Raw genomic sequence first — 27,885 nt, 5'->3', positions numbered from 1 at the left:
GGTGGAATGGATTGATACAGGTCACATGAGGATCAAGTTTGTGTCAATCAGTCGGACGTGAAAGTTCTCTTGAACATTATTTTATAAAACTGGAACAGCTTCTTTTTTTTCTTTTTCTTTTTTTTTTGGGGGGGGTGGGTGTGTGACGGGATAGTAGAATCCTCTATTTAAGACCTACACAACCCTAATGTACATAACGAAGGAGAGTCGTATAAAGCATTTGCTTTTCTCGTTTTTGTTGCGTCTGTAAAAACCTACATACAGTGTTTACAACTCTTTCCTTCATGTCGCATAACAGCATTTCTAATGTCGCAAACATAATTGGATGTTTGCATGTATTTGGTTTTGGGTGGGTCTGTCTTATTAGACCATTTCTAGCAGAACTGGATAGTTACATGGATTTGGTGTTGGGCAGATCTGTCGTATTACAGGTTGTCTAACACCATCCTGAACTCAGGTCAAAATGAGTTCGGCTCATTTTCTCCCTGACCGGACGCTACAGTCCTACGCGAATCTATCAAAACAAAAATACAGAGTAATCTCCAATATGGTTTTCGCGAGCACTGATCTAAATTTGAGATCAGTGTTCGCGAGACGAAAATGATTGCAGATTGGCCGACTTCGACAGTGATCTCCGTTCTGTTCTTCACAGTTATCATAAAGACATCGTTCTAAGGTCAAAACAAGTCGAAATTTTGGGACTGCTGCCGGAAGGAGACCGTAATATATGGTTTGATGACTGTCAACTGGTTACAGAAAAAAATCGTCTGCTCCAGTTAGCCCCGAAACCAAACGGTTGATTATCACGTGACACTTTTGCCATATTTAGAGTTGTTTGCACAGTAAATACAGCCGCGAAAAATAGCTCGCTTGAAACTGTCTTACATATCAATTCCTTTGTAATTTAAAAATTACAAAAGCCCATGAAAAACCATTATCGACGATCGCGAATCTGCTTATATCAATAATACATTACATAAAGCTCTAAATATGTAAAAAAAAATAAAAAAATAATAATAATAAAAAAAAAAAAACGGTTTCCTTGCCAGACAAGAAAATTCAAGGCATCCTGTCAGGGAGAGAATGAGCCGAACTCATTTTGACCTGAGTTCAGGATGGTCTAACACATGTTACAGGTTACATAACTTGAGGCCAGGTCGCTCAGTTGGTCGAACACTGGACTTGTGATTTTAGGATCCTAGATCGCGGGTTCGAATCCACGACTGAAATGCCACGAGTCACATGTATGTGTTGACTTGAATCCCCGTATCACCACACTGGCAGGTTAATGACCTGGGTCATTCTGCAATACATTGGGGATGGCTGATTACACCTATGTAGTGCAACTCTTGTTGCTGCTAGCTTTCCGCTGGAAGGAAGCAACTCGAATTTGCAAGCAATGGGATAATAGAATGAAAATTAAATGTTTTGGTGTGTTGCAGGACTGATGCTGGGCCAGATCTGTAAAAAGGACATGGATTGTATGACCACTTCGATCTGCGACATCGACGGCCTTTGCAGTGAGCGCCTTGACTCCCCACGCCCATCCCACCCACTCCCCCTATCTCTATTTCTCTCTCTCTCTCTCTCTCTCTCTCTCTCTCTCTCTCTCTCTCTCTCTCTCTCTCTCTCTCTCTCTCTCTCTCTCTCTCTCTCTCTCTCTCTCTCTCTCTCTCTGAAGAACCCCGGACACGGACATCTTTGTCATTCTTCTCTACCACGCTGAAGCCATCAAGTTGACTGTATACCTGGATACGGGATCAGGAAAACATCGGCAACTGATCAACCTCTCTGAGCTTGCAGAGTCCCTGGGGCATGACTACTGTGCCACTCTTCTTGGGTTCTATGTGTACAGCGGATAGGACTGCACCAGTGCATTCAAAGGAAAGGGGAAGGTGGGGCCCCTTAAGAAACTGGAGAAGAACCCCAAGTTTCACACGGCATTCAGGCAGCTTGGTGACGACTGGGATGTCAAACTTCGGGTGGTGAAGCAGTTGGAAGAGTTTACGTGCCTGATGTACAATTACAGTCGTGAGAAATCAGTTGATGTCGTTCGTGGAAAGCTACTCCGCAAGATGGTGGGAGACAACGAGAAACTCACGTCCAAGTGTAAGGTCGATCTAGCCCGCATGCCTCCCTGCCAATCTGCTCTGATGCCGCACATTCAGCGAGTAAACCACCGCGTTGCCCTGTACAAGCGTGCTCATGAAGGCATTCTGGAGAGGCCCAAACCCTACGACCAGGGGCAGGGATGGACGACAAATGCAGACGGTGTCCTGGAACCCGTGTGGTGCCTCAAGCCCATTCTACCTGTGTCGCTGATCGATCTTCTGGCAGATGGTGGTTGTGAAGAAGAGGATGACGAGGAAGACGAGGAAGAAGATGAGGAGGTTGACTTTGACGCGTTTGCTGAAAGCGATGACGAGTTTTGAGTTATCATTACAGTCTGTGTCATTTGATGTCGTCTACTGCGGACTATCGCTAAAGTGAATATAATTATTTTCTACTTTGGCACCACAATGAGACTCACCATGTACAGTGTTTTGGGGACCCAAAGAGCGCGCTGGATATATTGTCCTGGAAAATCATTACATTTTGTCAGTATCAATGTGTGTAACTTGCACAAAATCAAACATTGTAACATTCAAACCAGAGCTATTACGATTTTGATGTGTATACGGTGTAACAAGATATGCTTAACATGACAATGTGCGCCTTTTGTCTTCAAACACTAATATTCCATCCATTTTCAATCGTTTTGGCGCAGCATGAAATAATTCGGATGATTGACACGGGTTGCCGATTAATCGGTACACTTTGTGAAATCCACAAAAACGGAAAATATTCAAGAACAATCAACAATTTTGTACAACAATGAGTGCAAATGTTGTTGCTATTATCCCGTTCAATCTTTTATATTCAATACTTGTCTTTAAATCTTTCATAGTTTAGGCTAGAAAAAAAACAATTTGTCATGTTTTGGGCGATTTTGTACCCAAATGTCTGAAAATAGCCCATTAATTGCATGGTCATCAATATTTCAATATCAGTGTGAGATCAAAAGTTATTAACATTAGTGTTTACCATAGTTTTTGTTCAATGATAGTCTTTCTATCTTCAAATGTTGAGGCTCTTAGCCGCAAAAATTCGGACGAGTTACCTGGACTGCCGTTTAATTGGTATGCTTTGTGAAATCCACAAAAACGGAAAAGTATTAAAAAACAATCAACAATTTTGTACAACAATGAGAGCAAATGTTGTTGCCATTATCCATTGCTATCTTTTGTGTTTAATACTTGTGCACGTCCTAGATACTGGGAAATACTATGGGTTGTCAACTTTGAATGACTGTCACAATATCTCTGTGCAATGGATGACAAAGGGGATGCTTTGATGTCAAAGGGGATGGATTTGACTTACTGTAACAACCAAGTTTGGGTTTCCAAACATTGCTGTGGGTTTTAAACGATTTAATGTTTAGCCAAAATGCCCCCAAAACAGCACCTAAAACTGGGACAAAAATACACCAGTCTGTGTTGCAGCTGTACATAATGGAGAATAAAGCTCTGTGAATTTTATTGTGATGTTTATGGGTCAGCTGAAGGATTATTCTCGACATACACACTCAAGAATTACATCCATTTTTCTTCTTCTGGGAGTTTGTTGGAGATAAAAGCCCAAAATGGAAACCATGTAACCCACGACATCAAACGTACTACACGCATATACATGCCGTTTCTAGAATAATGCTTAAACATAAGGCCTTCTCATTGATGAATTAATTTGAAGGACAGTCTGTTGTACGTGAAAAAGTGTTTTTTACTCCATTTAGTCATGCTTTTTTTTCTGGTGTCCATGTCCCATAGTTGTGACCCAGTATCTAGGATGTGCACACTTGTCTTTAAATCTTTCATAGTTTAGGCTATAAAAAAGACAATTTGTCATGTTTTTCGCAATTTTTTGTCAGAAATCTAAAAATAACCCATTTATTCCATGGTCATCAATATTTTAATATAAGTATGATAACACAAATGGTTCACATTGGTGTTGTGCGTCTTTTTTGTTCAATACCTTTTTTTCTATCTTTCACGGTTGAGGCTCTTTCCGGCTATGGGGAACACTCTTTGTTGCGACCCGATATTGCCACCCGGGGTGGTTCCAGAGCCTTAAAGGGGTAACATGAATAACACCGAATTCCAATTGTCGCCTAACGTCGAATTGCTCCATTGTCGCCTAATGACGAATTGCCAAATGTCGCCTAATGTCGAATTGCCAATTGTCGCCTAACCTAGAATGCCAAATGTCGCCTAATATCGAATTGCCAATTGTCGCATAAGACCGAATTCCCATTGTCGCCTAATATAGAATGCCAAATGTCGCCTAATGTCGAATTGCCAATTGTCGCCTAACACCGAATTCCCATTTTCGCCTAACATAGAATGCCAAATGTCGCCTAATGTCGAAGTGCCAAATGGTGCCTAACACCGAATTACTTTTTTACATCTTGAAGTGGTTGTCTGGAAGCGGTCCGTGTGAGTGAGGGTTGGTGACTCTGCAAACGCCATCTCTGATGACTGCTCGGCCCTTGCAGTCTGCATCCGTACATGACAGGTATCGCGACAACCCTATGCGCTTTGTACCTCGGTACTCATGGTATTCATGTCGATATAAAGTGGTGTCCTTCCTTCTTCCTTCAAATGTGGTATACATGGTGGCAGACTCGGAACTGTGTAACTTGCTTTGATTCGTTGTGACTTTATATAATGCTTGTTTTCAATTTTGGCCATCATAGCTGGATTCCGAACACTTTGTTCACATCACGCCAAACTCAACGCGAAATGTACGTGAAATTTACGTGAAGCTCAACATTACCCTTCTCAATTGTGAATAAAGCTCAACTTGGCGTTCTTTTCTTTATTTTGCGTTCTGTTCTTGGCAATATGTCTCTCTCTCTCTCTCTCTCTCTCTCTCTCTCTCTCTCTCTCTCTCTCTCTCTCTCTCTCTCTCTCTCTCTCTCTCTCTCTCTCTCTCTCTCTCTCTCTCTCTCTCTCTCTCATTCTATGTTAGGCGCCATTTGACAATTCGACATTAGGCGACATTTGGAATTCGGTGTTAGGCAACAATTGGCAATTTGACATTAGGCGACATTTGGAATTCTATGTTAGGCGACAATGGGAATTCGGTGTTAGGCGCCATTTGGCAATTCGACATTTGGCGACATTTGGCATTCTATGTTAGGCGACAATGGGAATTCGGTGTTGGGCAACAATTGGCAAATCGACATTAGGCGACATTTGGAATTCTATGTTAGGCGACAATGGGAATTCGGTGTTAGGCGCCATTTGGCAATTCGACATTAGGCGACATTTGGCTAAAGAACAAATTCTAAGTTAGGCGACAAATGGAATTCGGTCTTAGGCGACAATTGCAATTCGGCGTTATTCCGCGTTCCCGCCTTAAAGGGGTACTAGGGAACCGATTTCTTGATGGTGCGATAGCTAACTGTTTTCAACACATATTTTACTATCTAGAAACGACAATTAGAAAAATATCTGAACACTTGTTGGTCAGCGCTTCTAGCAACCGTACTAAACGCCTTTTGAGAAGAAATCGACCATTTGACTGCAGATCTCCAGGTCCTGTCTACATTGGTACAATGCTACCTGCGTGCCATGCCAGACTGACTTTTCACGAAGCTAAACAGCTCGTGGGAACACAGATTCATATTTGTGTTGTGAATGACAAACTGCGATCGGTATTGAAAAATATCTTGTTAAAACGGAACAGTTATTTCCTGATTTGGAATACCAGTCGGATGCTTCCGAACGATGCATTACGTGTTTGTAAAGGACTGAACCCAATGTGAACACTGACGATTGCTGATCGTTCGATTACCCAAACCCCCAAGCACCCTGTTCGCTATGAACCGGGCCTGTGTTTACGCGAATAAAATTTCTGACTTCTGACTTCTCTCTCTCTCTCTCTCTCTCTCTCTCTCTCTCTCTCTCTCTCTCTCTCTCTCTCTCTCTCTCTCTCTCTCTCTCTCTCTCTCTCTCTCTCTCTCTCTCTCTCTCTCTCTCTCTCTCGCTCTCTATTCGTAAAGATTATGTAGTAGTTGTGATAATGCATAATTAATCTTTACATGTATAACTTCTTTTTTTTTCTTTTTTTTCTTTTTTTTTTCTTTTTTTTTCCTTGTGTCGGTTTACGATTGTCATTGTATCCATCTTAATTCATGTTTACTTTTTAGCAGGGACAGATTGTAAGACTAGGCGTCAGCCTAAAATCTCCATCCTTGAGTAATAAAGTTCGTTCGTTCGTTCGTTCGTTCTCTCTCTCTCTCTCTCTCTCTCTCTCTCTCTCTCTCTCTCTCTCTCTCTCTCTCTCTCTCTCTCTCTCTCTTTATTTCTCTCTCTCTAGCTCTATCTCTCTCTATCTCTCTCTTTATCTCTCTCTCTTGACTCCCCACACCCATCCAACCCACTCCCCCTATCTCTATTTCTCTACCTCGCTCTCTCTCTCTCTCTCTCTCTCTCTCTCTCTCTCTCTCTCTCTCTCTCTCTCTCTCTCTCTCTTGAATCCCCACACCCATCCAACCCACTCCCCCCATCTCTATTTCTCTACCTCGCTCTCTCTCTATCTCTCTCTATCTCTCTCTCTCTCTCTTGCCTCCCCACACCCATCCAACCCACTCCCCCCATCTCTATTTCTCTACCTCCCTCTCTCTCTCTCCCTCTCTCTCTCTCTCTCTCTCTCTCTCTCTCCCTCTCTCTCTCTCTCTCTCTCTCTCTCTCTTGCCTCCCCACACCCATCCAACCCACTCCCCCTATCTCTATTTCCCTACCTCGCTCTCTCTCTCTCTCTCACTCTATCTCTCTCCCTCTCTCTCTCTCTCTCTCTCTCCCTCTCTCTCTCTCTCTCTCCCTCTCTCTCTTGCCTCCCCACACCCATCCAACCCACTCCCCCTATCTCTATTTCTCTACCTCGCTCTCTCTCTCGGTACATATTTCAGAGAGAGAAAAAATCCTCTTCCGAGAAAAACAATCGAGAGAAAAACAATCGAAGAACAACAACAAAACACAATAACAAGCAGCCTAGTATGATTAATGTCCTTAGATTTAGTTAAAGGATTAAAATGATCGTTGGTTACTGGCAATACAAAACATGTATTAATTTCAGTCAGGTGTTTTGCTGTGTACATTATTTTCATGAAACAATACTATCAAAAAGCGCCAAATTGCAAAGATTTTAATTTAGATGTTATTAAAATTCCAGGGAAGCATGCCCCCAACTTTTCAGAGATTTTTTCTTTAAATCAATTCCCATGCCTGTCCTTGGTGCTTTGTTTTTCTCACATGTTTCGAAAACTGACCATTCAGTGACTTGTATTTGTCAATAAATCGGTTCCTGACACGGGGACCTTCAGTTATTTTCAAATAAACTGATTGTAGTCGTGAGGGTCTGGGCGGGGATATAGCTCAGTTGGTAGCGCGCTGGATTTGTATTCAGTTGGCCGCTGTCAGCGCGAGTTCGATCCCAGGTTCGGCGGAAATTTATTTCACAGAGTCAACTTTGTGTGCAGACTCTCTTCGGTGTCCGAACCACCCCCCCGTGTATACTACATTGGGTGTGCAAGTTAAAGATCCCACGATTGACAAAAGGGTCTTTCCTGGCAAAATTGCTTAGGCACAGTTAATAATTGTCTACCATACCCGTGTGACTTGGAATAAGGCCGTGAAAGGTAAATATGCGCCGACATGGCTGCAATCTACTGGCCGTATAAAATTTCATCTCACACAGCATCACTGCAGAGCGCCTAGAACTGTACCCACGGAATATGCGCGATATAAGCTTCATTGATTGATTGATTGATTGATTGATTGATTGATAATAAGGTCTTGATACGAAGCAGGCCTTCCCTCTTGCAAAGCCCAAGGCGATAGTTTGTCACCAGGAAACCACGTGATATAGACCAGTTCCGGAAATAAATCTGTCAGATGTTTGTGGATTGCGAGAGAATTGTTTTCATCGAGAACATTAAGGCAAGCTACACTGCCCTTTTAATCAATAAACAATAGCATTATATAACACATTTGCTATCTGTATGTTTAACTGTACATTAAAGGTCCTTGTCTAAATTTTTATACAGAAATCGGCATTTGACAATTGAAATACTGAGTCTATTCCCAACAAATATCAAAAATACACCACCCTTCGATCAGGTAGGACGAAGCCAGGGTAGCTAATTGAAAATTCATTCTAGTAATTCAACGTAGTAGGATATCCTTATCTGACAAATGCCGAGGGCAAAACTTCTCTCGAATACCATGCATTTCGTGCGTTTAAAAAAAATCGTGGACAGCGCTCCAATACCCAGTGTCAAACTGTTGCTGTGATTGTGTGGGTGTGGCTGTCAGCATAGTGACATGAATTTGATTGGTCGATATTTATAGTCAAAGCACATGCTCTCTGCACATGGAAATCAAAACATTGACAGTGTTACTAACACGTATCAAAAATAACAACTTTTTAACATTTTTCCCCATGGTTTATTCATCATCTGACATAACTTTTCAGCGAAATCTAACCATAATATCATATTATTGAGAAAAAAGAAAACATGTAGACGACAACCTTTAATCTGTGGCACAGAAAATTAACATTTACTTTTGGCGCGAAATCTTACATAACATAAATGGACAAGAATGTATCAAATAATGCCGTTGTGTCGACGGTGTCAACATTTGCGACATCAATATAATCATGTATCCATGCTGTTTACACACACACACACACACACACACACACACACACACACACACACACACACACACACACACACACACACATACACACACACATACACACACAATATTATCGTCTATCCATATATCACGTACAACATTAAAATCACCTTTAATACAATTTTCAAAACATAAAACTTTTTTTTAACAATACCTGCATTATTCCACAAATATTGATCAATAAAAAGTGCTTTTTCTACAAAAACAAACAAATGTCTATTCTCAATCCATGTTTTAAAACCTTGTTGCTAAAATGTCGATTTTATTCTAATCAGGCATACAAACCGTCTTGGTGTGGCAGTTGATTTAATCAATCAATCAATCAATGAGGCTTATATCGCACATATTCCGTGGGTACAGTTCTAGGCGCTCTGCAGAGATGCCGTGTGAGATGAAATTTTATACGGCCAGTAGATTGCAGCCATTTCGGCGCAAATTTACCTTTCACGGCCTATTATTCCAAGTCACACGAGTATAGGTAGACAATTATTAACTGTGCCTAAGCAATTTTGCCAGGAAAGACCCTTTTGTCAATCGTGGGATCTTTAACGTGCACACCCAATGTAGTGTACACGGGGGGAGGGTTCGGACACCGAAGAGAGTCTGCACACAAAGTTGACTCTGTGAAATAAATTTCCGCCGAACCTGGGATCGAACTCACGCTGACAGCGGCCAACTGAATACAAATCCAGCGCGCTACCAACTGAGCTATATCCCCGCCCCCGATTTAAAACAAGACAGACAACTTCCAAGAACCTCATATCTTGGAAATAATTTCCAATTTTTAAAATCTGCTTGTTGTAGCCTAGCTGCTCAACATAACAAAAAGGATGTCTGCATATCATGCATATTCATCATATTAAAACCGCCAATTTATAATTGATCAGTGTTTGAATACTTACATTTCCACAGAAATTTAAAGAGGATAGTGTTTAGTCTGTCAAGCATTTTTGTTGGAGCAGGGAGTGCCTAAAAAACGTATACAAACTGGGATATCAAAAATGTTTTAATAACGCACAATTTACCGATAATACTTAAATTTCTTCTTGGCCGCATTCCAACAATTCTTTCAATTCTATCAAAACGTTTTGACCAATTTTCTTCAATGTCAGAAGCAACAATATCATGACTAAATATGGTACATGTGTTGTTCTTCCAGTGCGCATAGCACACAGGACGCACAGTTAGGGGAGCCCTGTGCAGAAAGCACAGATGGAAGCAATCTCACTGGAATGTTAGTCTTTCGCCTGATTTCACTGCCACAGACTACCGACCACTCGAGGAGACAAGCCGCTCAATTTCGCGTGAGGCTTGCCTCAGTATTGCACAGCAAAAGCAAAGAAATGCATTTCTTACACCACTACAACCCATACACACTTGAAAGAGTTATTTGGGAACACGTTATATTCTTTGATTCACTTTGCTGTAAACGTGTGAAATATGCGCTGCAAAATTAAGTGACCAACACACTATGAATGGTCTTGCCGACGAGCGGAATTGCTTGATTTGTAAGTACATATAGGATTTCCAGAGAGAGGGAGGGAGGGAAAAAAACGCGAAAAGAAGTACCGTTGTTAATGCCAGTGACTTTCAGATCAATGTGTGTTCACTTCCATAGCGTCGTTAACGCCAATGACTTGTAGCTTTGTGTGTGTACCCTTCCATAGCGTTGTTAGCGCCAATGACTTGTAGTTTTGTGTGTGTTTACTTCCATAGCGTCGTTAACGCCAATCACTTGCAGCTCTGGGTGTGTTCACTTCCATGTCGCTGTTAACGCCAACTACTTAAAACTTAAGGGGGGTGTTCACTTCTATAGGGTTGTTAACGCCAATCACTTGTAGCTCTGGGTGTGTTCACTTCCATATCGTTGTTAACGCCAACTACTTGAAGCTGTGTGTGTGTTCACTTCCATAGCGTTGTAAGCGCCAATGACTTGTAGATTTGGGAGTGTTCACTTCCATAACGTTGTTAACGCCAATTACTTGTAGCTTTTGTTGTGTTCACTTCCTTAGCTGCTGTTAGCGCTAATGACCTGTAGCTTTTTGTGTGTTCATCTCCATAGCGCTGTTAGCGCCAATGACCTGTAGCTGTCACAGTGTGTGTTCACCTCCATAGCGCTGTTAGCGCCAATTACATGTAGCTTTTGTTGTGTTCACTTCCTTAGCTGCTGTTAGCGCCAATGACGTGTAGCTTTGTGTCTGTTCACCTCCTTAGCGCTGTTAGCGCCAATGACATGTAGCTGTCACAGTGTGTGTTCACCTCCATAGCGCTGTTAGCGCCAATTACTTGTAGCTTTTGTTGTGTTCACTTCCTTAGCTGCTGTTAGCGCCAATGACCTGTAGCTTTGTGTGTGTTCACCTCCATAGCGCTGTTAGCGCCAATGACATGTAGCTGTCACAGTGTGTGTTCACCTCCATAGCTCTGTTAGCGCCAATGACATGTAGCTTTGTGTGTGTTCACCTCCATATCGCTGTTAGCGCCAATAACCTGTAGCTTTGTGTGTGTTCACCTCCATAGCGCTGTTAGCGCTAATGACCTGTAGCTTTGTGTGTGTGTTCACCTCCATAGCGCTGTTAGCGCCAATAACCTGTAGCTGTGTGTGTGTTCACCTCCATAGCTCTGTTAGCGCCAATAACCTGTCGCTTTGTGTGTGTTCACCTCCATAGCGCCAATGACCTGTAGCTTTGTGTGTGTTCACCTCCATAGCGCTTATAGCGCCACTAACCTGTTGCTTTGTGTGTGTTCACCTCCATAGCGCTGTTAGCGCCAATAACCTGTAGCTTTGTTCAAAATGCCTGCAGACCAACCACCATGTCTCTGTGTGTGAAAATGATGTGGTGTGCATTGCTTGCAAGTTGGCGGGGCATAAGCGTGGGGACAGTGGCTGTGCTTTCGTCGGAAACAACACAGTGCAGAACATGACAGGACAAGACAGAGACAAACAGACGAACACACTGACGAACGCACTGACGAACGCACTGACGGTAGTGGAGGCTCAGTCTTCCATTGACACTAGTGCAGCCACACATGACAGCGCGCCGCACGTGCCAAGCGTTAGCAAAACTGACAAAGACGAACATGGTGCAGACAAAACAAAGGGGAAGGGAGGTGGAGGTAAACAGGTGTTGTCAAGAGGGAGAAAAGAGCAGAAAACACCAGTCGACAGGAGACAGCTCACCCTATCCATGAGTATGCCACGCGTGGAGCACGGGAGACAGCGATCAACAACACCCAAGCGTCGCCTTTCTGGAGAGAAGGACCGCTCACCCGTGGACAAGTTTCCAAGGCGTGATAAAACAGACAGTGACAACGGAGAAGAACAGGGGGAGGGAGAGGGATGGGTAGAAGGTGAAGGAAAGGTACCTGATGAAAGAGAGAGGTGGGGATAACGGGTTGTCAGTGTCAGGACTTGGATTTCGATTTTGGACTGGATTACGGACGAGCCCTTTGATCACGATTTTGGTATCTAGTCTGTATAGACGTGATATAACTACGTTCAATACCAACGTATCATGCCCTAATGGCGAGTAAACTGCGTGTATGTTCGTTGAATTGTAGAGGGCTGAGAAACAAATGGAAAAGAACAACGTTGTTTAAATTTTTGAGAGAAAAAAAGTTTGATATTATTTGTTTGCAAGAAACACACATAAGTTGTAAAGATGTAATATTGTGGGAAAAACAATGGGGAGGGGAAGTATTTGCACAAGCTGGAACATGTTACAGTAAGGGTGAGGTCATTTTGACATCAAAACATTTTGATGGAAAAATTGAATTAGTAAAAAAAACAAGAACGGGTTGTTGTTATCTCTGTAGAATACAGAAAACAGTGCATTAATATTATAAATGTGTATGCTCCAAATGAATCAAATGAGAAAATGGCATTTTTCCGTTCTATTAGAAATATTGTGGATGAATTTGAAACCGACCAGTTTATCTTATGTGGTGATTTTAACTGTGTGGTCAACAATGAACTTGACATCATTTCTGGCCGGCCTCGTAGTAACAGAGAAATTGAAGTTTTCACAGATTTAACCAATAACTTAACTGACATATGGAGATACTTTCATGATGATGAAAAAGATTATACCTGGAACTGATTTAACCCCTTTGTTGCCAGGCGTCTTAATTATTGTTTTGTATCTAGAGGAGTGTTGTTATCGTGTGTATCAGCAGATCATATTTGTGTTCCAAGTTCAGATCACAAAGCTGTTGTTGTCGAAATGAATGACAAGGATTTTATTAGAGGTCCAGGTTACTGGCGGTTCAACAACAGTTATTTGAAAAATCAACATTTTCTGGAACAAATGAATTCATTTCTGGATGTTTTGGTTGAAGAAGCCGAGAATGATGCCTCAGCAATAAACAGATAGGAATTAGCAAAAGCACAGATAAGAAATTTCTGCATCGAATTTGGTAAAAAACAGTCGTGTAATAGGAAAAATTAGGAAATCAGGTTACAAACCCGCCGTAGAGAACTGGAAAGATTATTGATTAATAAGATTGAAAATATTGGGTTGCAAACAGAATAATTAAAATTGAAACAAAAGTTAGAATTATTAGAACTAGAAAAAGCAAGGGGTGCACAGGTTAGAGCTAGGGTGAAGTGGATAGAAGAGGGGGAAAAAAACACAAATTTTTTTTGTAACTTAGAAAAAAGACAAAAGAAGAAAAACATTATGTCACGCCTCAGCACTTTAGCGGGTGATACAATAACAAACCAGAAATTGATTTTACAAGAACACAAAGAATATTACACACTTTTGTATAGCCTGAAAACTGATCCTGAAAATACGGTAAAAGATAGTTTGGACTTTTTGTCGCAAGAATTTGTTCCACGCCTTAGTGAAGAACAGTCACGTTTATGTGAGGGGTTAGTTACTCCCGCAGAAGCAGCCGACGCTCTGTGTAGCATGAAAAATGGCTCGGCCCCCGGGATTGATGGAATTTCTATTGATTTTATGAAAGTATTTTGGAGCAAGATAAACAGATTGCTTGTTGATTCATTTAATGAATCATTTGAAAGGAAGAGTTATCATATACGCAAAATCAAGGGGTGATAATATTATTGCATAAAGGAAAAGATTTGGATAGAGAACGATTAAGTAATTGGAGACCAATTACTTTAACTAATACTGATTATAAGATTCTAGCTAAAGTTTTGGCAAGAAGAATGGGTTTAGTAATTAATGAACTAATCAGTGTAGATCAGGTTGGTTACCTAAAAGACAGAAATATATCAACAGTGATTAGAACGATTGATGATGCGGTTAACTACTTCAATGTTAGTGGAAAAGCGGGTTATCTGCTTGCCCTGGATTTAAAAAAAGCTTTTGACAGTATATCAAAGTCGCTACTTCTTAATGTTTTTGACAGATTTGGATTTGGATCTAATTTTAAAAAGTGGGTGGAGATTTTGATAAAGGGTACTACAAGCTGTATAAATCATGGAGGTTGGTTATTGGAGAGGTTTAACGTATTTAGTGGAATTCGACAGGGTTGCCCGTTTTCGCCGTTGGCTTTCGTCTTGGCGGTGGAACTGTTGGCGATTAAGATAAGAAACAGCCCTATAGTTGGAATAAATACACCGAACATGATTAATCAGGATGGTACGGTCATAAAAATAAAACAAATGGCAGATGATACAACCCTGTTTTTAAAAAACCGAGATGATGCTAACATGGCAATGAACATATTGAACCAATTTAGCAAAGTCTCAGGGCTACAATTAAACTTAGATAAAACGAAAGCTTTGAGAATGGGGAGAGAACCAACGGAACCTAATCTGCCTTTCCACGTTGTTAAGGAGATTAAAATTTTAGGGATTAAATTTAGTAGTTGTAAAATGGCAAAAGACATCGAGGAAAACTGGAAACTCGAAATGAAGAGTCTTGATGTCATGATTAAACAGTGGAGTAAAAGAGATCTCAGTATACAGGGGAAAATAACAGTTATTAAAACGTTTCTGACTTCCCCATTTGTGTATATTATGCAGTCTGTTGGTCTTCCAAAGCAAGTTCTCACACAGCTAAACACGAAACTATACAAATTTGTATGGCAAAAACAATATAGCAATAAAAAAGCTTTTGAAAAGATAAAAAGGAAAATTATGGAGTCTGAATATGAGCATGGTGGACTGAAAATGATCAATATGTTTGATATACAGAAAGTGTTTTATTTAAATTGGATTGGACGGTTGCATGAAGCAGGTCGAGAAAATTGGAGTGCAATTCCAAAATGGCACATTCAACAATTAACAGATGTTAATCATTTGGCAAAAATTAATTGCACACAAAAGGAATTACAAGGAATTGAAAAAGTTCAAAATGATTTCTGGAAAGAGGTATTTTTGACATATCTTGAAAATAAGAATAAAGTAAGTTTAGAGGAAGTTGACAGAAATGACGTTGGCAATCAACTGTTATTTAATAATAGACTGATTCAGTTTAAAGGTAAAGTGTTGGATTTTGCAAAATGGCGTCAGAAAGGTGTTAATGTTATAAATGATTTGTTGAATGTTGAAAGAAATCAGTTTCTGTTATGTGAAGAAGTACAGATCACTGTGCAGCAAAACCCTGCAATAACCTTTTTTGAATACAACGCTGTGATGAATGCAATTCCAAAACAATGGAAAGATTGGATTGTAGACAACCCAGCACATATAGCTAATGTAGATACGATTGATGATGAATTGAATGTGTTTAAAAGCAAACCCAAGTTAATTAAGTTATATTTAAAGAAAAAACGGAATTATAGCCTTGAAAAATCTCATGCAATCGATTTTTGGAAAAGAAAACTAGATTTTGTTTTTGTCGAACAAACGTGGTTGTTGCCACGACAGGTGACAAAAGAAGTGCGCCTGCGTGTGTTGCAATGGAAAATTTGTCACAATTTATATCCCACCAATATTTTATTACATAAAATGAAAGTAAGTCAAACAAAAAACTGTAACGAGTGCCCACATATTTTGGATGTCATGGAACACTTTTTCTATGAGTGTCCCCGAATTAGAAGGTTTTGGACTTATATTGAACAAATGTTGAACAGTCTGACAGGTCGGGCTTTCTTATTGTCTATTACAGATGTATTATTCGGAATTGAAAAATGTCAGGAATCAGTGTTAATTAACCATGTTTTATTGATAGCAAAAATGTGCATTAGCAAAGTTAAGAAAACTAAATCGCGTATTCCATTGGAAATTGTATTTCAACAAGAACTTGCGCTACTAAAGGTTTATCCCCATTGTCCTTAGTTAGATTGTTGTTGAATTTAAAAGCAATTTAATGGTAATGTAACCTGTAATGTAAAAAAAAAAAAAAAGAGAAAAAAAATAAAAAAAAGAAGAGAACAAAAAACAAACAAAAAAAAAAGGAGAAAAAAAAAAAGAAAAAAAAAAAGGTTACAGCGGAATTATTTTCCCTTTAAGTGTTCCTTACATTCAGACAAATAGAAATACAATCTCGGTGTTGTGTCTCAGGGAAGGCTTTTCGTATCAATGTACATGCGTTGAAAGGTCATGCATTTTCTTTTGCAACTGTGACAAAAGAAGGTCTCTATAGGGCTCACAAAGGATTTTTGACTTTAAGTTTTGTGTGAATATTTGTTTGTCTGTTCACTTAAAAGACCGTTGGGTCGAAATATCTATGAATGTAATGTTTTGTCAATAAGCAACGATCCAACAACCTACCTTTCTTGTTTTTTGATTTTCTTTTTCCTGACGTTGACATTTTCATGCATGACTTTTTACAATTGAGACAAAAGAAAGACTCCACCATTGGACAGTATTATCCTGGTTAACCGTCAAACTTGAATCGTCACTTTCTCAGTTTCAGAACTTTTTGTAATGACAGGAAGTTTCTATTTCTAAGTGTTCAAATTTCGTTAATTAGATAAATTAAACCAAGATTACTTAATTAGGCAGTACAGCAGTGAACATTGTTCAGTGTCGACTTTCAACCATGGCTTCTCCTAGTTTCAAAGTTTTTGTACATGAAATGTTGGAAATGTCCATATCTAAATCTAGTTGTTGAAGGTTCATGCCTGAAATGCCATACGATTGAAACAAGGTCAATGATCGTCTTTCCTTGCCTTGCCTTGAAAAAAAGTTTATGATCGTCAATTTACACTAAAAAAAAAAAAAAAAAAAAAAAAAAATGCAGCTTTGTGTGTGTTCACCTCCATAGCGCTGTTAGCGCCAATAAGCTGTAGCTTTGTGTGTGTTCACCTCCATAGCTCTGTTAGCGCCAATAACCTGTAGCTTTGTGTGTGTTCACCTCCATAGCGCTGTTAGCGCCAATGACCTGTAGCTTTATTTTGTGTGTGTTCACCCCCATAGCGCTGTTAGCGCCAATGACCTGTAACTTTGTGTGTGTTCACTTCCATAGCTCTGTTAGCGCCAATAACCTGTAGCTTTGTGTGTGTTCACCTCCATAGCGCTCATAGCGCTGTTAGCGCCAATGACCTGTAGCTTTGTGTGTGTTCACCTCCATAGCGCTGTTAGCGCCAATGACCTGTAGCTTTGTGTGTGTTCACCTCCATAGCTCTGTTAGCGCCAATAACCTGTAGCTTTGTGTGTGTTCACTTCCATAGCGTTGTTAGCAGCAATGACCTGTAGCTTTGTTTGTGTTCACTTCCATAGCGTTGTTAACGCCAATGACATACATGTAGCTTTGTGTGTTCACTTCCATAGCGTTGTTAGCAGCAATGACCTGTAGCTTTGTTTGTGTTCACTTCCATAGCGTTGTTAACGCCAATGACATACATGTAGCTTTGTGTGTGTTTCAGAAAGCTCATTCAACGAGACCTGTACGGCGAGCAACCCCTTATGCAGGAGCAACACCTTTTGTGACCAGCTCGAAAAGTGCAGTGAGTTATTGTCCTTGTCACATTACTCAGGTGCTACAGGTAATAAACACCTCCGACCTCTGTTTTTATGGTCTCCCATAAATTAATTTATGTTCCTCCCTGGTTTGTGTCATAAATTACTACATTTAAAGGTTTGTTCAGGAACTGCCTCCCCTGTCTACTCCACCAGGAATTAACCGCCTTCCACACTCATGCTATGAACAAACGCAAACACATTGGTGATGGTATTGTCGCTGAGTGATTTCACTCAGCGACTGCATTATGGAAAGGCACCATCTTGATGTATATCATCAGTCAAATAATATACATTTAACACATCACATTTTTGATACATATTTCAACAAAGAAATTTTCATCATGTACCAAATTTAATGTAAGGGCATGGGCTGACTAGATAGATGGACACATGTACCCTGCGTAGCTCCGCCAATACCGCTGCCAAGGCAGTGGCGCCTTCTTCCCCTCCTGTTGTGGCTGACTCAAACCCACCGGGTTGTCTCTGAGAGGCTGTCTGGTTGCTGGCCTTCAGCCGACCTGCAGCGGCTCGGGTCACTTCGGCTACCCGCCTTGACGCTGCCCTCCTGGGAGGCATATTCCTGTGCAAAAAAACAAAACAAAAACCAACCAGGATATATATGTGAAAACGGCCTTGTTTGTCAGATTACTGAGAATTACACATGAGCCTTGAACTCGTCTGCTGCTCCTTGCAGGAGTTGACAACTCCTTCACTGTTCGGCCTGTAAAAAGTGGTTAAAATTCCATACTTTGGTTCCAGGTACAACCTCGGTTGTGAGATCAACACCAATCGCTGAAGTTGTCACAAGATTTTGGGAGTCTGAAATACAAACCAAAGAAATTGATTAAAATCTGGCCCAAAGTACTCCAAACCCATTGTGTTTTCTGTGTCAAACTCAAATTCTGGCACCCAGTACCCCCACCAAACCCGAGTTTGGAACCTCTGAGGCTCAATACATTTATGACAACCAGAACACCAACAGGAAATTACATCATGGTTCTCGGAACTGTTACACATCCACATGAAGTAATACCTGGCTAACAACTCCACATACTAACTAAGCGTCTGACCTACATATTTTGCCAAATCTTTGACTTTCCACCCTCCCCTTCCAAACACATCAATCTCACAGGTCCCGAAACCCAAACTAGCCGACACCTGCGTGTCATTCTTGAGGAATCCCCCGAATCTGCGAGCAAACGAATGCCCCAGGGTCGCGAATTCAGACCAATTTTGTGTCTGTACATCGAGGCTGGGTGACACCATGACGTCACTCGTCAATCGGCGCGCTGGCTTCTAGCAGGAACCAAGGATAGATTCGCCAATTTAAAAACCCTATTGCATGAAAAATCGCACAAAGATTGTAATACTACAAACACACACAATCCACAAACGCATAAATTATACTCAACAATGGAAACCCCGCGGCGTAGACGCACAAAAACCCATTAATGTCAGAGCTGATTAAAAGCGTTGTCTCTTGTTAATTGTAGCGGACGGAAGTGACTTTGCATTATGGGTATTCAATTTAGTTACGCATTTTTTCTTTGGATCGTTACGAAACAACTTTCTTAAGACGCAACCAAAAATGCCAAACCATTTCTCCACGTAAATTTCTTTTTTCCAAAACACAAATCGGACGTTGTATAGACGGCAGTTGTAATGAAATGTAATGCAGATCTAGTTGTTTTACAGTAGCGTCAAAGGTGAGTCACCATTGGAAGTGTCCGCTGTGCTCTGTGGTATTTTCGAAGATACCGGTCCCGGTCCTGGGAACAGAAGGCAGCATTTTGAAATTCGATTATGCTGCGGAGTTTCAAAAGAAATTGATATGTGTTTGTTTTCTAACAGAACCCCAACCCATCCTGATCTTGAAACTTGCTGAAGGTCCACAAGAATTAAGATTTGTCTGGATGACATAACACGCTAGAGTTTTGTGAAGGCTCTAACTTCTTTTGCATTCTTTATTTTAATCACGTGGTAAGCAGATGTGATGTAGTGTGTGTGTGTGTGTGTGTGTGTGTGTGTGTGTGTGTGTGTGTGTGTGTGAAGTGTTTGTGCAGTGTACAGTGACACACAAGAGTGTAACGTCACATAACAGTTTGACGTAATGTGCGTGACGAAATGTGATTGACCTATTGTGTGCAGGGTATGGTGAAGCCCAAAAGTGTAACAACACGGAACAATGCGTGGCTGGGGCTGTGTGCACACGCTCTAATTGTATATGTTCGAGAAACATCTCCAAAACATACGGCGCCACTTGTGGTATGTACATATGTACGATCCGCATCACCATTATCATCATCGTCGTCGTCGTCGTAGTCATTATCGTCGTCATCATCATTATCATCATCATCGTCGTCGTCATTATCATCATAGTCGTCATCATCATCATTACCATCGTCGTCGTTCTCGTCATCATGTGTTCGCAGTCAGGTCAGGAAGGTAGGTTGAAACAAAATGTCGTCACTTTTCGCGGAGTATCGACTAATGTCATTCACATTGTTTGGTAGTGCCACAATCTGAGGACAATTAACCTACACTGCACATTGTCAATGAGAAGCGACCATTTCAGTTGGGGGGTTTTGTTTACTTTCCGGGGGTCTTTCAGCCAATACAAACAGATGTAAAAGCTAAACTTACCTTAGCCCTGTTATTGTCTGTGAATGAATGCAAATGAGCTAATATGCTGTCATACAGGAATCAAACACAACTCCAAATGTAGGTTCCATCCACTGTATTATTGAGCTATGACAACATACACACAAATACACACAATCATAAACATAAATGTTAGGTATTCAAAAATCCGGTACTCACAGTTTTGTAGGCAAAAACAACTCGAGATTACAGGGGCGGATCAGTTGCTTTGTAAGGGGGGGTGCACTTTCAATCGAAAGTGAATGTGATGGGCGCAAAGCGCCCGAATTTGCTAGGGGGGTCCGGGGGCATGCCCCCCCGGAAAATGTTTTGGCCCAAAGAAGCAAAATGGTGCCATCTGGTGCCATTTGAACTTAGAAATGGTCATAGAATCAGCTTTCAAAAAAATTTAAATTTTTTTTCGGGGGGGGGGGGGGGTCACGTGCCCCCTGTGCCCCCTCCCCCCTCGTCCGCCCCTGGATTACAATCTCGTACACAATTGCACTAACAAAACTCTCTACCCTTTACTTAGGTAGAGAAATACACAAACAGTCCGTGAACTCACAGGCACACGATATCTATTTTACGGGTATCGACTCACGACTCGTGTGTAGTAAAAAAAACCAGTTATAGTTCCTATTCCGGCAGACTTGAATCACCGTCTGCTCTGCCTACTAAACATTCCTTACATCTTAAGGGGAGACAGGGTAGGCAAACAAAAAAATAATTCTTTTTGAAAAGTTTGCTGCTTGTTTGATTTTTGCAAGCAGAATAACTTAATTAAGGGAAACCATTTTAAATTTTGAGTGAAAAGCAAATTTTTTTGGTTTTATTCACCAAAAACTGAGAAAAACATCATAAAATGTGCTTATTTTTAAAATGTTGCAGTTTGTGAACCAGTGCATGTTTTGATCCAATTTTTCTTCTTTGCAGCGATATGTGTGTGTTTAATAATTCTGTGCATGGAAAATTAATTCAAAGCAAAATATGTTTTTGATTTAGCATTTTCAGTTATTGGTTTAGTCCGGATAAGAAATTATGAATCAGTACCAAACTGTCAGACTCATAAAATCACAACCAATGCACTGAACTCTTATTCCATGCACAGAACTGATGCTGTACGACTCATAAACAACATATACAAAAACTGAACAAATCCATCAAGCCTTTCAAAAGTTGCAACATTTTAATTGTAGCGTTTTGTCTGAAAATTACATTCAGAGAAAACAGCATTTGAAAGATTCGAACAAGTACATAAAAAAACAAGTAGCACAGTGCACCCTGAATTCATATGTTTTTTATAAGAATAACCACTTTACTATGATGGGGAAATGATTTGACGATCAAATTATCCGGACTTTTTTTTAACATCATTTGAAAACTCATCTATGTTAGTGCAGATATGAATCAAAACGAAACTGTCAGACTCATAAAAACACAAGGAATCCACTGTACTCTTATTCTATGCACAGAAATGGTGCTTCACAAATCATAAACAACATATACAAAATTGGAACAAATCCATTTAGCCATTCAAAAGTTGCAACATTTTAATTACCACATTTTGTCTCAAATTACATGTAGAGAAAACAGCATGTAAAAGAGTCCCACCAGTACCTCGGTAAACTAGTACCACAGTAGAGCTTGAATTAATGGGGTGTTTTTTTTTAATCAGAATAACACTTTAACTATGAAGGGGAAATGATTTGATAATCAAATTATCTGATTTTTTTTATTTAAAAAAAAATCATATGAAAACATTAAAAAAGTCAATTATCTGTGTTTGTGCTGATATGAAAATATTGATCAGAACCAAACTGTCAGACTCATAAAAACCCAACGGATGCACTGATTTCTTATTCCATTGCATAGAAATGATGCTTCACAAATCATCAACAACATTACATATATATATACACAAATGGAACAAAGCTATCAAGCCATTCAAAAGTTGCAACATTTTAATTACAGTATTTCTGTGCTCAATCCTAAAACTGCAGCAATTTTCTGTAAAGCTGAATGTCCCTTTCCAAGTTCATGTACCAACATGGTCATAAGCGGATTATTTTAAATGCAACTTTACAACCCGAAGAGTTGCAAACACCAGGAGAAGAGTAAACAACTGCAGACTTGAATGGACACTCATATGCACTCCAGATGCAGGGCCTGTGCAAATCCTTGGGCTGATGCATCACCTTCTTTCATAATCAGACTGCTATCAGACAAGCATTCAGTACAGGATAGACCTTTGAGCAATAGATTGAGCTGATCTGTGTGTGTGTATACATTTTCAGATTTCCTAAACCTAGCACTGTTTGCAGGTGATCTTTATGCTTTTGATTCATGAGTTGCATCCCCAGTCCTTTAGTTTAACTCTTTTTTTTCTTTGGTGAAGTAAATTGGATCTATTTTTTTTATTCCTTAGTTAATGGAAAAGATTTGACAACAATATTGCTGTCAATGATAGGTTGGTCAGCCAGGCTGGTGTAAACCAATCCTTTAGAATTAGAGAACGCTCTCCAGTAGGGTACTTATTTTCCTACGGTCAATGACCAGAAACAGAAACTGTGTCAGTCGTACATCGCTCAGATGCTGCTTCTCAGTTTGACCCCAGACAAAGAATAATGGTGACATGTTACACCATAGTAAGCTCTCAAGGACTGGCCAGCGAAGAACAATAAAATAGGGGTTGTGAAGACTATACCACAGAGATGATCGAGGGGGGGGGGGGGTGCGGCGGCGGCATGGTCAGTAAATTGGATCAAGAAACCCGCAAAATACTTCAGACACAAACTGTTTATCATTTACCTGCAAACCCTAACACATTCTTACAACAACAACAACATAACAATGTGCAATAAATCACGTTGTCAAACAATCAAGATCGAAAAGAGAAAGAAGCAAAACCCACCTCGTCGAGTCAAGAATCTTAGAATGTCGTCTGCTTCAATGCGATAATGTTGGTTCATTTCGCAGTGTTGTTACTTCCTTCTACTGTTCGCTGCTGCTGGTTCATCTTTCTCTGATATTTCTTGCCACTATGCCGAACATTTTCAATGTTAGGGTTGTTCTCCGCAGCTCAAAACTTTGAAAAATGCTGCTGAATCGGTGAAAAAGTCATGGATTTGTTGACACCGGGGACTGATAATAGTTGTCTACTGCGCTTGCGCGGCTGCTTCTGAGTATGCGCCAAATGCCTTTGACCTACATATATTTGCATATAATTAATTCCGGGGTTTCGGTTGGAACGGATTATCTCTCTGTGTGCCTATGTCAACGGAAATTCCCCAATGGTGAAGACGTCATCTTGAAGAACGGAAATGTCCACACAGTTTGAACAGCGAAGGGCCATGTCATGTGCGCACATTTACCAGCACGGAGTATCCAAAGTAGACAATTTTTTCGATTTTTTTGATAAAACACAGACAAAAACAACAAAACATCGGTTTGAAAATGGTTTTATTTACATGAATACATGTCTAAAATGATAAAAGCAGATTATTGAATGCATTCCAGGATGTTCAAAGGTGTGAAAAATGCAACAACCCCAAAAAGGTGTATGAGACCAAAAATAACTCATTTTGCCTGCCCGGTCTCCCCTTAACCTTTACCTTTGACCATGGGTCCTCCAGGACCCAGAGACACAATAAACCAAAGATTTCTCCTAAACTACTGAACAGAAATCAATGAAACTTTATGTAATTGTTGATCACCTGGTTGTGCACATGCACACATGAGGACGCTAATCTAGGTGAAGTGGTAATTAGGTCATTACGGTGTTAATTTGATTATAACACTCACGACGATACGGGTCGTGGAGGACCCATACATATTAAAGAGTGCCCTACGTGACTATTCCTTAACCGACAGCGCGGGTCGCACAGGGCCCATGATGTTCAAAGAGTTAGACAGCTGATTATTCTTCTCCCGATGATGCGGGTCATCCACGACCCATACTGTACAAAGTAGCTCTAGGCAGAGTGTTGTTTATACTTTTCCTGACAATACAGGCCTATAGAAAAACTGTTGGCAAAAAACATACGCCTGCTTGTTCTGGATAAACACATTTTGTTTGAAAGTCTGAGAACCAATCGCTTTCGTTTTGGTATTGACATTCTGAGAACCAGTTGCCTTTGGTTTGGTTTTGAAATTCTGAGAATCAGTCGCTTTTGTTTCGGTCTTGAAATTCTGAGAATCAGTCGCTTTTGAAATTACGAGAACTGGACGCCTCCTTGAGCCACTTAGACAATCGCAGCACTGCCACTCTTCGGCTGCATGATTATATTTGTCATTCTTCACTTCCAAAGAGCGGCAACATCTTGTAACTGCAAGGATGGAGAGCAGAAAAGGTGAGTCGTTGTTATTGTTGTAATGCAATGTAATGGTGTGTGTGTGTGTGTGTGTATGTGTGTGTGTGTGCATGCGTGCGTGCGTGTGTGTGTGTGTGTGTGTATGCGTGCGTGTGTGTGTAACTTGTTCTATCCGGTTGGCCATTGAATGTACATACTGTTTTACATATTTATTCGGTGTTCTCACTAATTGCTGTCTGTAATGATTTTAAGTCTTGTCTTATTACTTTAAAAAAAAAGTTTTCTGTAATGTGCAATGAGCTTGTTTTTCTATGAGTAAAGGCGCATTATAAATAAAATTCATTATTATTCATTATTATCATTATTATTACTGTTTCTTTTAACTTTGGTCTTGTATTTTCATCCATTTGTTTTTATACACAGTGGTGTAGGCATGTAATGGTGTCGTGATATCGTGATATTGTTAGTCAATGTTGTTTATCGTCTCAGGGTGAAAGTAATAGAAAATCGATATCTTCTTCTTATTCTTGTTTGCTTGATCAAACTTGGAGGCCAGTCCTTGAGACAATCTGTTCATGAAATTAATGGCCTGTGTCTTTGGTTGCAGATGCGCAGGAGAGACCAAACATATTTGAGGCCTTGGCAGTAGCAGAAGGCGGCGCTTTTGAGGATGAGGGCCTGTGTAAGTTATAGAACCGCCCATCCCCCCATATACATGATATTACAAACCACTAACACCCCCCCCTCCTCTCTCTCTCTCTCTCTCGTTTATGTTGTGTATATCGGCCGGTGTGCTTATCACTATGCACGATCATCTGGTTTATTTGCACTGGTTTTATTTTATAATTTTTGCATTGTTTTCTGTGTGCATGTACATGCAATGTGTTTACGAGTGGGAGGTCTGTGTTTTTGTGTCTTTGTTTGTATGTGTGATACACAGAGAGAGAGAGAGAGAGAGAGAGAGAGAGAGAGAGAGAGAGAGAGAGAGAGAGAGAGAGAGAGAGAGAGACTAGAGAGAGAGAGAGAGAGAGAGAGAGAGAGAGAGAGAGTCCGGAATTTCTGAATAGTTTCTTGAGCAGTTGTTTTCTTTTCATCTGTTGCATTATCAGTTTGGCAATGTTTGTTTCAGCGCAAGATGTGGATGCAGATGCAGGCTCGGACACAGAAGAAGGCCTTGTCGGTGTAGATGACGAGACGAGTGAAGAGGAGCCGCCTGCACCAGCAGATAGTGGCACACCCAGTGAGGAGTCTGATTCTTCGGGGGAAGGGGCCAGACTGCCACAACATTCACGGGTGAAACTGCCAAGAATGGGACAAAATGGAGCAGGAATCCAAACCCCAACAAGGCAAAGACCCTTGCCAGAAATGTTTTCAGGGTTTCTGGCAATCAGGCTGTTGGTTGTCAGCATGCTAACAGTCCACGTGATGCTTACAGGCTGTTTGTAAATGACAAACTGATAAGTGACATTGTCCAGTATACAAACATTGAAGGTTCCCGGATCTTGAAGGAGAAGTGGGAGCCAATGGACACAGTTGAATGTGAAGGTCTCATTGGTATGCTTCTTTTTCTGGGTACCAGAAAACCAGGCTTTGTGAACAGTCAACACTGACACATTGTTGGACTCTGTGAATGGTTTCACTATGATCAGAGCATGCATGAGCAGGAGACGCTTCCAGCTGCTCATGAAACATTTGCGTTTTGACGACAAATCAACTAGAACTGCCAGAAGGCAGAGAGACATATGTGCACCGTTCCGTGACATGTGGGACGAGTTCATGAAGAACTTGTCCCAACATTATGTCCCAGGCTGCTATGTGACTGTGGACGAGCAGCTGGTGCTCTTTAGGGGGGGGGGGGGGGGACGCTGCAGCTTTCTGCAGTACCTGCCATCCAAGCCGGATAGACATGGCATAAAAATCTTCTGGGTGGCAGATTCTCAGTCCAACTTTCCATTGAAGGGTATCCCTTATTTTGGGCGAGCAGCTGGTCAGCCAAGGACTATCAATCTGGGGCGAAAGTGATAGAGAGATAGAGTGAGTGAGAGAGAGAGAGAGAGAGAGAGAGAGAGAGAGAGAGAGAGAGAGAGAGAGAGAGAGAGAGAGGCAGAGAAAGTGATACAGAGATAGAGTAAGAGAGAGGTATGAAATCAGAGAAAAGGAAACACAGAAATAAAGAAAGAAAATGATGAGAGAGAGAGAGAGAGAGAGAGAGAGAGAGAGAGAGAGAGAGAGAGAGAGAGAGAGAGAGAGACAGATAAACAGATTGACAAGCACACAGACAAACTGCTAGACAGACAGACAGACATACAGACAGACATATACACAAAGAGAGAGGCAGATAAAGTGATAGAGAAATAGAGTGAGAGAGAGAGACAGACAGACAGAGAAAGTGACAGAGAGATAGAGTGAGAGAAAGAGAGAGAGAGAGAGAGGGAGAGAGAGAGAGAGGGAGAGAGAGAGAGAGAGGCAGAGAAAGTGATACAGAGATAAAGTAAGAGAGAGGTATGAAATCAGAGAAAAGGAAACACAGAAATAAAGAAAGATAATTAGTGTATCTTTATCTTCCATGCCTCAGCAACTCGGGAGCACAACTTTTCCCGCAAAAAAAGCATGATCACATGATGTATGACTCTCTTGGAGAATATGGGTCGTGAAGGACCCGCACCATCGGTTGAGGAATAAACACTTCGAGGCCTCTATAAAAAGTATGGGCCATGGACGACCCGCATCGTCGGTTATGCAAGGGTGTGTGTGTGTTCTGGCGAAGGTTAAGTAATTAAGATCTTGTAGACATATTTTAACTCTGTTCATACACAGAATTACACAGCGTCTATGGCCGTTCACTAGGAAATGTATTTAACTACTAATTCCTTCTACTGGCGACCTCGGTCTACTCAGTTTCTATCGCCCTGTGACCTCTATGGTCCAACTATACGGACAACCATAAACTTGCACTAGCTTCTCGAAATCCCGTCGAATCTCAGCTATGCGGGTCTATAGGCATGATACTTCGGCGGCTTCTCGGCAGATCCTTCATACTGTCATCTGGTCGCTATCTTCCTTTCCGACCGGTTATATGACGCACTGCACAACATAAATAGCGGACATCTTGTCTTAAATATCTGTCTGCTATGTTTACAGTTTACAGTGTTAGTCGATTCAATTTATGCGATAAACACTAGCGATATTCAAATGCTTATTCCATTTACCTGTTAACTCTTACCAGTTCGGGGGTTTTAGGGCATATTTTACA

The 27,885-nt window shown here is 40.8% G+C and overlaps 1 protein-coding gene and 1 long non-coding RNA gene across 2 annotated transcripts in view; both read left to right on the top strand.

The window, feature by feature from the left end:
• Positions 1–27,885, top strand: part of LOC138950628 (prion-like-(Q/N-rich) domain-bearing protein 25) — a 201,083-nt gene that overhangs the window by 84,614 nt on the left and 88,584 nt on the right. The window lies entirely within an intron of this gene.
• Positions 1,442–20,014, top strand: LOC138950109 (uncharacterized). Its single transcript, XR_011450504.1, has 3 exons — positions 1,442–1,520; positions 17,586–17,666; positions 19,831–20,014. It is a non-coding gene; the product is annotated as an uncharacterized lncRNA (long non-coding RNA).

This window comes from Littorina saxatilis, linkage group LG16 (genome assembly GCF_037325665.1).
Source record: "Littorina saxatilis isolate snail1 linkage group LG16, US_GU_Lsax_2.0, whole genome shotgun sequence".
Taxonomy (NCBI): Eukaryota; Metazoa; Mollusca; class Gastropoda; order Littorinimorpha; family Littorinidae; genus Littorina; species Littorina saxatilis.
Note: the sequence above shows the minus strand (reverse complement) of the source record. Positions and strands in the feature narration are given on the sequence as shown.